General features: G+C 43.3%; 1 protein-coding gene across 3 annotated transcripts in view; it reads right to left on the bottom strand.

Annotated features, from left to right (window-relative positions):
* The window catches only part of STAG2 (STAG2 cohesin complex component), a 1493174-nt gene extending 1482511 nt beyond the window's left edge, over positions 1 to 10663 (bottom strand). For 2 of the 3 annotated variants that reach the window (XM_078688750.1, XM_078688752.1), the window contains exon 1: positions 9430 to 9750. The gene's annotated coding sequence lies outside the window, so the exon portion shown is untranslated. Of the gene's footprint in view, positions 1 to 9429; positions 9751 to 10538 lie in introns of those variants that run through there. The other variant, XM_078688751.1, reaches the window with a different exon arrangement.
* Between the last annotated feature and the right edge of the window lie 2667 nt (positions 10664 to 13330).

Genomic DNA, 13330 nt, shown 5'->3' with positions numbered 1-13330 from the left:
CCTATTTTGGGGAGCACATGAAAGGTCAGAATCAAACATGCTGCCTAGGTTTCTACCAAAAACCACTAGAACTGGCAGTGGATTCAGATAGGCATTCCACCAGAGGTTAGAAGGGGAGGAGCCATCTGGCTGAAGAGCATTTCAGTTGTGTCAGAGTTCAATTTTAAAAAGTTGGTGTCCATCCAATTTGCAATGCCTTTTAATCACTCTTAAATTGAGAAATGCCGCTTCTGAATGTTCTCTAAATGAGAACATGAGTTTTGTATCATCGTAAGCAACAACCTTCACTCCCAAGGTCTCAATAAGAGTGTCCAAAGGGAATAAGTAAAGGTTGAAGAGCAGTGGGCTGAGGGCAGAGCCCTGTGGCACCCCACAGACCAGATGTTTGGGAGAAGACGAGAACGAGTCAAGGAAATTCGACTGAGAGTAATCTTCCAGAAAATAATGCAACCAGGACAACAGTACCGTGAAATCCAAAACTGTGTAATTTATTCAACAAGGTGGAATGTGCCCCTGCATCAAATGCTGCAGACAAGTCTGACATCACTACCATGTCGGAGGAGCCGCCGTCCAGGGTTTCTCTGACAGTCTCTGACACTTTGAATAAGGCGGTCTCTGTGCTGTACCCCGTACAGAAGCCAGACTGTTGTTGTGAAGCAGATCACTAGCTTTAACAAAAGATTAAAGTTGGTGGATTGGCTCCCAAGCCCTCTGCCCAGCCTGACCCCACACTGGATACCATTTTATTCCATGCTCTGGAGGGCTGGTTTACCAGATACCACGGTGGTTCTATAGCAATACATACATTTCTACCAGAATTGTCTGCCACCAGCTATGGGGTTACCCAACTTCCCCTGATGTATTACTCCGAAAACGATGGGAAGGGGGTATCTCTCAACCACTGTCCAGCAAACTAGACAGTGAGGATTTGTGCTACATCAATGATTACACCCCGAGCACTGTCTGTGGCACCAGAAGGCATGCAAAGGTTTTAAGTTGTTCACAATATACCAGATCAGCAACACCGAGGCAAGTGATCTGTGCACTGCTTCAGGCCTACACGTTTTTAAGTAACATATGAAGAAATTTTAAAGTTTCATCTGTTGGTTATCCTGACCTGTGCCCCACACTCTTCGTTTCAAATTAAGAGAAGATGTCCTAAACCATCTTTGTCCTTCCTGGTGAGACTAAACCAAGCTATCCTGAGGTCGAAAGACCAGCAAAGTTATAGTTCTCGCAGGTCCGTAGTAGTTAAGTTATGTCAGTTTCCCCAAGTGCTTGACACATTTTAAAGTGTATGACGTGAATTATATGATTAGAAAAAAGAACACAGTAAAAACCAAAGATGGCCTTGTATAGTTTTTGCCTGATGCAGAATACATGGCAGCCATCTTAGAGTCTGTTCCAGAGTTCATATAAATTCACAAAAAGATCAGCACTCAAGATATATATAACTATATACATGTGGTTTGTACAAAATAGAATTATATACAAATATATACAAATTTCATAGATCGGTTGAAGATTTGACCATAAACATAAAAAAACTTGTTTCCATTAAGTTATGGGATCATCCTATCTAATCAATCGATGTTAAACATAGCGGATGTCGCCAGGGGTAAATATCACCATTTAGCCAAAACAGATAGATATATCTTATTACCCCTAAAATATCACTCAAATTGGTGGCATTTTGATTCAATATGCCCTTAATGGGCAAACTACTGTTAGGTGAACAAAATTGCGCCCTGAATGGGCATACCAAAAGAACTGAACAAATGAGAAAAGGCCTAAAAATGGAACACATCTTTTTCACAGTTTAGACATGGATTAAAAACTCAATTGATCATATCAAATATTGAAAGAATAATGGGAAGAGAGGAAGGATAAAAAGGAGGAGTGTAGGGTAACCCTGGGCGTAGTTCACGTAGTATCGCTACGTGTAGCTACGCAAGGTGTACTTTAGGAAATGCTGTTCGCAATGATTGCACAGTGCCGGATGCTTGTCCGCACTGTGCAATCATTGCTAACGGCATCTTGCACAGTGCAAGCGGTTGTTTTCTGCCGCTCGAGTAGATTTGTACTCGAGCTGCAGTTTCCTCAACGCGGACTGGTAGTTACTCATCGCGAGCGGTCGAGAGCATACGCGACCCCTCACAATGGGAAACCTGATCTCCCCACGTTGAGAATCTCGCCAGGAGGTTTATTTTCCGCGCTCACGATCGGCAACTTGATGTTGCTGATCGCGAACGAGGAAAAAGTCTTGCGGGGATGTCATTTTTGCTCGCTCGCGGTCACCAACTTGAAGTTGAGGATTGCGAGCAAGCAAAAAATGCCCGCTGCGCTATACGTTTTTGCACTGTGCTACGTGCAATTCGTGTAGCGCGTAGTTGCGCAAACTACGAGAGTGTAGCGTAGTTTTCCGCCCAGGCCTAATGTAGGGCGGAGATGCAGAAAGATTCAAAAGATACACACTGAAAGGACTCAGGTTAATCTAAGTGAGCCCGTAGCTTCTCGTCAATATGGAGGCCCAAGGGAACTCTAGTTTAGAGATCTATTATGTGTTTGGACTATAGGGCCCTCAGTGCCCTAGTCCTGTCTCCTCCCCTTTCACTCTTAGGTATCTGGTCGATGCAAAAGAATTTAAGTAGTTTTGGGTCACTTTGATGCATATGTTCAAAATGACGAGCCATCAAATAGGTCTGGTCTATTAGTGATGGCTCGCATTTGTTCCAATATCTGTTTTTTTGCTGGGTGGATGGTACTCCCCACGTATCTTTTCGGACACAGGCATTCCAATACATATACAGTATTCAGAATTGCAATTCAACAGGTGATTAATCTTTCTGGTCTTTAACTCACTCTCCAGGGTATCATATTCCAGTACTTTGTTGCTCTATTTGCAAGCCTTACAATTAAGGCATGGGAAAAAAACCTCACCATACTCTTTTGTGGTACTGGTAACTGGAAGTGACTATGTACAAGATGATCGCCTATTGATTTGCTACATCTGTATGTAATTAATGGATATTCTGGAATAACCCTTTTTAAGATGGAATCTGTTCGAAGGATGTGCCAATTTCTCTTGAAAATTTGAACTACTTCTGGAGATTTTACATTGTAGCGTGTGATCATTCTCACAGGGGTAGGTGTAAACCAATTATCAATTGATGATGTTTTGGATATCAATAGCTGCAATCTATTTTCTCTGTCTTTTGAGAAGCCTGATGTAAAATGCCAAGGGGGGCGGGAGGGTAACCTCTTTGTCTGAACATTTAGAAAGCCTCATCTTTTACCTTCTCATACTCTCCTACGGTTGTGCAGTTTCTTTTCAGATGGACGAGTTCCTCATAGGGGATGTTGTTAATCATACTCCTCTGGTGGGCACTTCTTGTGTGAAGCAGGGCATTGTCCGCTCTGGGTTTTCTGTATAGACGAGTCGAGATCTGGGAATTGTTTATATAGACTTCTACATCAAGACGACACTGGTGTTGCTTATTTGGCCACTAAATTTCAAATTGAGGTTGTTACAGATAAGGGAGGATATATATATATATATATATATATATATATATGAAGACAAAGCTCCTCCTCAGCTTGCTCTGCGCTCGCAGACACCGCCTCCACGCCAGCAATGAATGAGAACCGGACCAACAGAATCAGCAAGATGGTAATTTTTATTTAAGAACAGAACCAGCGACGCGTTTCGAGCAAAAAGCCCTTGGTCACGCTGCATATATACATACATACATACATATATACACACATATACACACACACACACACACACACACTGAGATAGGTCTCCTTTGTCTGCGATTACGGAGGGCTCTGAGAACGTGGTTGTTTTTTTGTTTCTATATGAAACTATACCCTTCACTCGCATCTCGCATTTCTTCACATACAGTTGCAAGGCCAGTGCCTTCTCTGCCTACTTAACAGTTGGATAGTAATTTGTTTACTATTTCCTTCCAGACTTTCATTTCATTTGTATAAACGGTGTAACAAGGACTAGCAGGGAGCCTTCTATGGAGGTAAATGTTAGAACTCATGATTCCATGACTGAGACAATGCTGAAAAAGTACACATTTCATGAAAGGGTAGCTGTGGAAAACCATCTCTCTACAAAAATAACAGTAGTGCATGACTTAGGTTTGGAAAATAGCGCCTAAATGAACTCCAAGATTTCTGGAACATACTCTGGACATACTAGAGACTGGTTGTACTGCACTAAGATATATTTGGCAAAAACCAAACACCATCACTGTGATCATCATGCCAAGCGTTAAGCATGGTTGTGAGGGTCTGATGATTTGGCGCCATAGGGGCTAAATGCCCCAATCATTAAGTTCACAACTAATTCCTATTACAGTACTTAATAGAAACACACACACGACCATCAAACAGATAAAGCTTAGGTGAAAGTGTGTCACGAACAAAAACACACTAATAAATATACAACTGAGTGGCTGAAACAAGATGTTGGACTGGCCAACTCAGTTCAGTAAATCTTTATTTCGACGATTAAAAACCATCATAAAAATACATTTATACAATAAAAATTCATTAAATTACATATCTGAACTTATGACAAATTAAAACCACAAGGAGTAAAGGGTACAATTCATAGAGGGAAGTAATTATTCTGTACAAAAGTGGACTTATTTCTCGTGTTTCTCAGTCTTACTGCTACTTTTAAAAAACTTGTAATGGAGCATAAGGTGTACATTTCGCTAGCCCTCTGTAAAAAGAGCAGTGCCGCTCTTGCATGACGAAATTTCTGCTTCCTGAGGATGTCAACCAAAAATCTACGCCTAGGGTTTCGATAAAATGAACATAAAAGTACAAAATGAAGGGTGTCCTGCGGAGACCTATTGTCGCAGCCGCAGGCACCCTTCTGCTCAATCGTTACAGTAAAACAGAGGGATACGCTAAAATATTAGGTAACAGATTGAGCCCTAAAACGGCACATTAAAAATCTATCATGCCGGTTATACATCAGGAACAGATAGGGTTCCATGCCCTCCCCATTATTAACTAGACCATGGGCTGCTATTGATCTCTTTAAGGGTCCAGCAACAGTTACAAATTTTTCTATAAGCAACTTTTCGACCCTTGATTTACAACTGATAGAGATTGAGGAAGGGTCACTAAAAAGGAGATGCTCGTCTATATTTTCTAAAGCACTTTTAACGTATTTTAGCCAGGGGATTTGTAACCCCTTATCCCTTTGCAAACAATCTATGACGATTTCCCTGCTCAATGCTGCCTCTGGGTTAGACCATATTCTAATCCATGCTATAATTGGCCTCATCTTGACATGGTCTGAAATATATGGAATCCCGAGTTCTGTATGAGCAATTTCGGCAGAGGTGGAGTGTGGGATTTTCAGGACTCTACGGAGAAATGTATCTTCCTCTAATTGTAGTTGTTTAGAGTCCCTGAAGCCCCACACCTCTGCCCCGTACAGGGCCTTTGCCATTGTAATTGAGCTATATAAAGTCATAATTTGTTCGGGGCACCATCGTCCCAGCCTACGTGCAAAGCTTAATATTGCACCATTTGAAGAGACCAGCTTTGTGCAGTGCTCCTTGACCAGGGGGTTGAATTGAATTTCGCCATCAAACAAAAGGCCCAGATAGGGGGAAAGTATTTACTGTGACCAAGGTGTGTGCCCCTATTTTGAACACGAACTTATTAGAAGGTTTTTTACCGGCCACCATGACAAAGGATTTCTTCAGATTTACAGACAGGTCTAGTTGTTGTAGACTCCTTGGTGTTCAGGCAAGCAGAACCGCGTCGTCCGCGTACAAAAGTACAGGGATTTGACGCGATCCTACTTTGGGGCAGTCCACAGTCAGGGAAATAAGGGTGCTTTCCAAGGCGTCAATATAAAGTGAAAAGAGGAAAGGGGCGAGAATGCACCCCTGCCTTACTCCTCCCGAGCAAGGGAATGGGTCAGTACACCCCCCCTCTGAACTGAAGCGAACCCTGGCCGTGGTGTTCCAATGTAACTCTTTTAAGATGTTTATCAGCCCCGCATCTATACCTATCTTGTACATCATGGCCCACAGTTTAATCCTGTTCACGTTGTCAAAGGCCGCAGCCAGGTCCATAAATCCCATATAAACCGTGCCATTACTAGCTTTGTTATATTTGGCGATTAGCAGGTACAAATTTAGGCACTGATCACTGGTTGATTTACCAGCTCTGAACCCGTACTGTATGTCAACTATAGTGCGGTGCTCCTCAGTCCACTCCATAAGCCGATTCAGAATCATTCGGCCTAATATTTTGGCAGAGACATCAATTAATGAGATCGGCCTATAACATTTTGGATCGGCCCTACTCCCTTTCTTGAAAATCGGTACAATCAATGCAGTGGACCAGGAGCGTGGTAGACCTGATCTAACAGCCGCATTTAGGACCCTGGTTAAAATGGGGGCCCAAAGGTCTATATTGCTTCTATATAGGTCTGGTGGAGTACCATCGGGCCCTGTAGCTTTATTCGGGGTCAGCCCTTGGATCGCCTTTGTTATTTCCTCTGGGGAAAAATTTATTTCAGAACTCCGTATACCCTCCCAGCCCCCTTCTTGAATTGCTACCTTCGAGTTGTTATAAAGACCCTCGAAGTGAGCAACCCATTGCTCTGGGAGGATATTGGTGCTAATCACCGGGGAGGTGTTATCTTGAAAACAGGGTCTATTTACTATCCTCCAAAACTCTGTAAAATCCCTGTTTTCACCTGCCTCTCTCAAGTCAGCCCAAACTTCTGCTTGTAAGGTCATCTTTCTCTCCTTTACCTTAGATTTATAGACTTGTCTACAGTTGGCCACTTCTACCTTATCCCTTGGGTTAGCTTTAAGGCAAACTTTTAAGTTCCTTAATGCTTTGGAGCAACTTGTGTCAAACCATCTTGGTTGTTTAGTACCTTTTCTTGGACCTTTTGCTTTCAATAATTTGTCAGCCAGTTTTGTCAGGGATCCAAATGTTGCAACTAGCTCAGGTCCTTCTATTAGGGGGTCCAGGCAATCTTCCACTTGTTTTCCACCTTTTTGGATTAGAGTTTTATAAAAACTCCTGAGGGTTTATTTTTGCCCACCTCAGTCGCCTCCCCTGATCTGTGGGCTGCAGGCTTATGTCCCCTTGTTTGTTCTTACCCCCCCAGCCAGTATGTATTATTTTCATGACTAAGGGGTTGTGATCACTAAAGGTGCTCCATTCCGTACTAACCTTTGTGATCCTAGTTTTAGCAAAGGTAAATATCATTATATAATCTATAGTGGTGGAGCAGCCTCTTCCTTTAAACGTTGGGACGTAAGTGCCCTCCACCTCCGGGACTGTCAGATCGATGGTATGTGCTAATGAATGGGTTTCTATCGGTGTAGTTAGCGCTGTACCATCGCAATTATGTTCAAAGTGCGGCCCATTTTTAAGCGGGCAAGTGTCCCAGTCTGTTAGAATGGGGGACAGGTTTGGGCAGAGGTGGCAATTAAGATCACCCATTAATAGTACTATTGGTCCCGTCCCCCTTTCCTCTGTTCCGCCTCTTGTGTGAGTCTTTCATCTAACTCCCGCAGGACAGCATTTTCCCCATGGCCAACTCAAAAACCAGACATACACCACACTGAGATGCTGTGGGAGGACCTAAATAGAGACAAAATAAAATAAGTCTCCCTTACCCCCATCCCGGGCAATAAGCTTAAGCAGTTTTGTAACTTGGACAGAGTATAATTTCTCTGAAGTGATGTTAGTGACAAAATTACAGTGAATATTTCAAGTTCTTGCTGCTAAAAGGGGCTCCACATTAATGAATCGCAAGGTGCACGTTTTCAGCCAAGGCTAATAAATACAGGATATAGATATATATATATATATATATTGAAAGTGAATCTTCTAAGTCCTATTTGTCACGAGACGTTAGACTTCTATAACATCTGGACTGAAGTCAGTTATGTCTTAACCAGTGAATCTTGAGTATATACCATTTTTGACCTTCACGTTTAATAGATGCAAAACTAGTCACTATCCAGTACTCAAAATTCTGAATCACAAACTCCTAACTTTGCCAGCATTTGTGGTCACGTTAATAAGAGAAGGATATAAAATACGGGTAGTGGTTTGAAATTTAGTTCGAACCTGGCCTGAGGACATCAAAGTACTTTACATGAACACCACAATACATCACACTTTTTTTTTCCAGACACGGAAGGGTTACGTTATCTGCCCATATTACAACAGGTTGATTGATCCCAGCCCGAAACTCGAGTTTGGTTAACCAGTACTAAGCTCTGGAGCTCTAGAGGCTTGATAATTCACCCTCTTCCAGTACAGCTCAAAGTTCCAGTGGATCTGATGTCAACAGTCAGGTGAAACTTCAAGAAACAGTGAGGGAAACGTATTTTAAATAAAGGCAGATTTGTTGTACAGGGAACACACGGAAATGGGGGGGGGGACACAACCAAAGAGACACCAATATGATCCACATCTAAGAAATTATCGCGACAGCCGTCGGAAGCAAAAGTGTTTTGGATAACGTACTTCCAACCAAAAACGAGAATAGGCTACTGATCTCATCATTACAAAATCTCCAAAAATCTTGCATGCCAAATTTGTTCTCGCAATCTGTCATAAATAATCATTCTCGCTCAACACGCTTCGAGTGGACTCTTGCCACCCATGAAAGAAAAAAAAAAGTTGAAGGTCCAGAATCCACTGACAAGAGGTTACAGTGGCCTCAAGCGGCATTCTATCTCGGAAGGATTGTAAAGAAAGCAATGTACACTGGGCGAACGGTCCATCTGAAAACCCATCGATCCGAGGCAGACTGAAGTCTTGTTTACTAGGCTGCCCTGCCCACAACACCGATGCCGGCCCGAGTTTCAAGGGACAGCGGGAAGACCCCGTCAATTTTAGGCCACGACTAACAACTTCATGTAAACTTCCTGTTCCAAGAGACGGCCCATGCCCTGTGACAGCTGCGACGGGGAGGGGGTAAGAGCCCGGACAACCCTCGCACCTAAACCCGCAATTAAAGAGGCCCGAAAACACAGCCGTTCGCAAGTTAGAGAACTACGCTAGATACCGGAGATGAGGATCACATGCTCCGGATCCATGCTTGGCGGCACTGGGGATGCCCCACACACAGTAAACACTCCTGGATGAACTCCCCCCGGCTCCTAAGGGCCTTGGCCTCAGCGACTCTCAGAACAGAGAGCTACACACTGCATTCAGGAGGAATAGAAGGCGGCCGCAAGAGAGCACACCGGGTGGCCGGGAAAGGGGGTATGGCACACCGGTCACCCCCCTCCTGCTCGGCCTCCATCTTGCCCGGGCACCCACTGACACCGCGCAGAACGCGCGGCGCGCCCGCAGCACCACAACAACACTCCAAACTTCCAGAAGCTTCGCCGCCATTTTGGAACTTACCTCGCAGCCTGCGCGAGCTCCTTCACCGGGACCCTGCAAGAAGCAAGGCCGGAATCGCCTTGCCGGGGGTCCGGTTTGAAAGTGGCGGCGGTGGGTCCAAGGCGGGTTTTTCTGGTGCTCCAGAATTGTTGCGAGCGCTCCCAGCTCGGGGACTCTAGGTTGAGTGGGGTGCGCAGGCGCCACCTGCCGGCCAACGAATACGGCGATCTCCGGCTGGGATAGAGCGCCACCTGCAGCCCAAAACAGAGAAAGACAGCCTTCAACAAAGACTAGAGACTGTCCGAGCGCGGCGCGCGCAGCTACAACACAAAGAACGGAGTCTGCGTGCGCGTACCCTGCGGAACTACGTAGCAAAATTATCCATTTCGTACTGTGACATTATCCGCTGAAACATTGGCCAGAGAAAACATTCTATGTCGTCTCTCTTTTATTTCTACAATACAGCTCTGAGCCCTCTTGTCACTTGTGGTCAGCGGCCATGTTGGACCGAAGGTCTGACGTAGGATGTAATATTGGGCTCCTCTTTGGAGCACCAATTACTGTACTTTGAAACCTCAGTCCTACGACAGCTTCTTCAGCCAGCCTGATGGTGCCTCATAGGTGAATCTTTTAATCATGAGGATATGATCAAACAGTGCTGATCTGATTTCTGAGAAACGCTACTACATTACTTGCTGTTCAACGCGGAAGTTTAAGGTCCTGTCAAAATGCATATACAGTTCTCTAAGGGTTGCACTTTTAAACTGTCATAAGGCATTGACAGTCTTAGTCAAAAACTGAATTGTATTACCAGCGCTACTTTGTTCATTTATGTAGATGTCACCGCACCACACAAAATATTTTTTGAAAAATATAAAAATCACCAGCTAATCATTTTCATTGCCGATGGGCATAGTTATAGTTCCGATTATTGTTTAATTGCATGTTCACTAAATACGTCTCTTCCCCCTTGTTATAAGACAGGAAAGAGGGATTTATATTTGCTGCTTCTTTCTTGTATATAAATTGCATTGTAGGACATTTACCTTTTCAAGTGAAAATTTGCATTTTCAGTACTTTTAGTTTTAATGAAGTCATATTTTACTTCTCTGCGTTCCACTTCTGCTGACCTGTAGTTGGCTGGGAGGGGCCGCATATCATTATCTAGCTAGTTTGCTTCCGCGATGGCTTCTTTCTGTTTCTATTGCTAACGCAGTGGCCGTGGCACGCGCTACTTTTTTCTGTGCGCGCCGCCGCCGCGCGCTTCCCGCTCGGGCTGTTTCTCCGCGCGCAGATGCCTCCTCCCAGGGTGGCTCGGGGTGGGAGGAAGGTGGAGGAGTGGGCTGCGCTGTAATGGCGGGTCCTGTGGTGTGACGAAAGTCTCAAAAACTGGTGTAGATGCAGTTTGAGGACAGAGTTTTCTGGCACTTGCATAGCTTGATAGGTGGAGTAACCTGGTACAGACCCTAGAGCTGGGTGGGATGGGCGTTCTCCAGAGTCGGAAAAAAACTACTAAGTGAGCTTGGGGCAGAGAGAGCAGAAAGTGTGCGTCGCCATTAGGGGCTGAGCACAACCAGGCATCTCAGCGCGCCGTCAAATAATATCGCACCACTAGATTATTGCAACATTCATGTAGCGTTTACAACCCCTATATATGGGCGCACCCCGACTATTTTCCCAAAATTGCTGTTTAGCGTACGCCTTGACCTGAACGTTTTCGGCTACGCATTTGTTTTATTTTCTGCCTGCGTACTAATAAATAACACTGTTGCTGTGCCGCGCCTTTACCCATTCAAGTGCGCTTTGGAACGCTGTTATGAACGCCCGCTTCGGAGGAAAAAAAAATCTAATTGATGTAAAGAGTATTCTTTTTAGTGCACAGCAGGACTGCGCAGTTACTTTATATTTGTTAAAAGAAACAAAGCGGTAACATGAGTCTTCAGGGTTTTCAAAAATAGGTATGAAACCGTGGACTCGGCACAAGGCTAAAGTAGAAACTTAGTAACAGAACGACTTCACCATTGTTTTCTTTATGCATCGTATTTGGAGTATCCTTGAAGTGACTACCGCTTCTGAAACAGACGAAGCAAACACGAAGTTTGTTTGTTTCGCTTTCAACTCTCAGCCAAATGATACACTTTTGGAGACAGTTGGTCGATATTTTTTTTAGCAACCAAAGGCTTTACATTATGTAGTACGTGTAGAACGTTTTGTTTTTCTTACAGGACAATAGCATGTAATGGAAAGCATGTTTTCATGGATTATGTAATGTACATTTTAGGATAGGTTCGAAAATACCTGCATTTTTTTTTTTAACTAGAAAATAGGTAAACGTTATAATTTGGAGACCATAAGAAGAAATAAAATACACACGAGAATAAATGTCAGAAGAGCACATGGAGAAGAAAAGAGGTAGCACATTCAGGGAGTATGGACAGAGATGGATTCTGAAGCACCCCATTGACTTTCAGCGTTTTTTTTTTTTTGTTTTTTTTTTACAGAGTTTTATAAAGAGAGAACTTGCCCCGAATCGGGTATCGGGGCGCTTTACATAGCACCAGTTGCATTACATGAGGACACAATTTCTTGCTTCCACATCTGGATAGTAGCGTTCCCGAAAAGGGAAAACCGCACATCAATAAGAAATGGTGTAAAATATGTCATAGTAAAAGGCGTGGATATTCAGTGGATTTGCTGTAAGTACAGCAGGGTGCTAGGCAGGCTTAAGTCACCCACTACCCAAGGGTGCAATAGGCATGTAAAACATGCACATAAGAAACAAAAATGCCAATACAGTACACCAATGCGTGTATTCAAATGAATCACCTAAGTAAATCTTTGTTACAAGCAAATAGTTTTTGGTTAACCAATTAGTCAGTCCATACAACTCTGTAACTTTTCATAACCGGTATGAAAGACACGAAGGGCATTCCACAGGATTCTTATAGTAGAAAGCGTATCATTTATTGATTTAATTTTCAATATTGATTCCCAGCAAACAAAGCAGCCAACAAGTGTTTCGTCTGTGCATGTAGGTACTGAGACTTTTTTCAAGGCTAAAAAGATCCAATTTTATAGTTTATACTGGTTTGGCCACAAGACGATCCTCTTGGTAAAGAAGAATGAATGGAATTATACTTTCCTGAAGTAAAAAACTATGATGTAGATCTATTGTTGACCAATTCACTAAAGGACGTCAATAGTCACAAATATGAATCAAAAGCAAACTGATGGAGTCAGGTGCTGAGGGGACACTGTAATTCCATCCAAGGTCGTCAGATGCGGCAATTGCATGTGAAGGTGTCACACAAAGTAAGTGCGAAAACGAATATATAGTGTATTCAATATTTGTAATGGAGAAGTAAAATATTGAAAGGCAATCAATCAAGTGGGTCAGTATCATTGTGCTCGAGTCCGGGCAGTGTGTCTCGCTTGAAAAATGTCTTCCTTGAAGCAGCGTATGTAAAGGCATTTATCGAGGATATTCATTCTTCTTTACCTTGGTAGGCACGGGGATATTAAGTGATTTGCCCGGAGTCACAGGATGTTCAGCGTCATTGCCGAGACTTGAACCCAATTCCCCAGATTCAAGGTCGACCCCACCCCCAGCCATTGGGTCAACTCCTCTCACTATTTAAATACCATATCAGAAAATCATTTTAAAATTGAAAAAGTGTTATGTTAGCAAAATTATATCTAGCTTGACCAAATTTTGTCGATTTACAATACAATTTTGGGAAAACTCCAGCTGCTTTGACCATATTTTATTCAAATGTAAGGCATGCTGGTATCTCTCTTGACCATTCTAAGAAAGACACACTTTTCTATTTCTAACGTGATTAGAATGCAACACTGTACTCGCGCAGGAGGCAAAATAACCTAATACACCTTTGACATGCCTGCAACTCACTTTAGTAACCCT

This window comes from Lissotriton helveticus, chromosome 4_1, assembly GCF_964261635.1.
Source record: "Lissotriton helveticus chromosome 4_1, aLisHel1.1, whole genome shotgun sequence".
In the NCBI taxonomy this organism is placed as follows: Eukaryota; Metazoa; Chordata; class Amphibia; order Caudata; family Salamandridae; genus Lissotriton; species Lissotriton helveticus.
The sequence above is the reverse complement of the archived record's forward strand: the minus strand, read 5'-3'. Positions and strand labels throughout refer to the sequence as shown.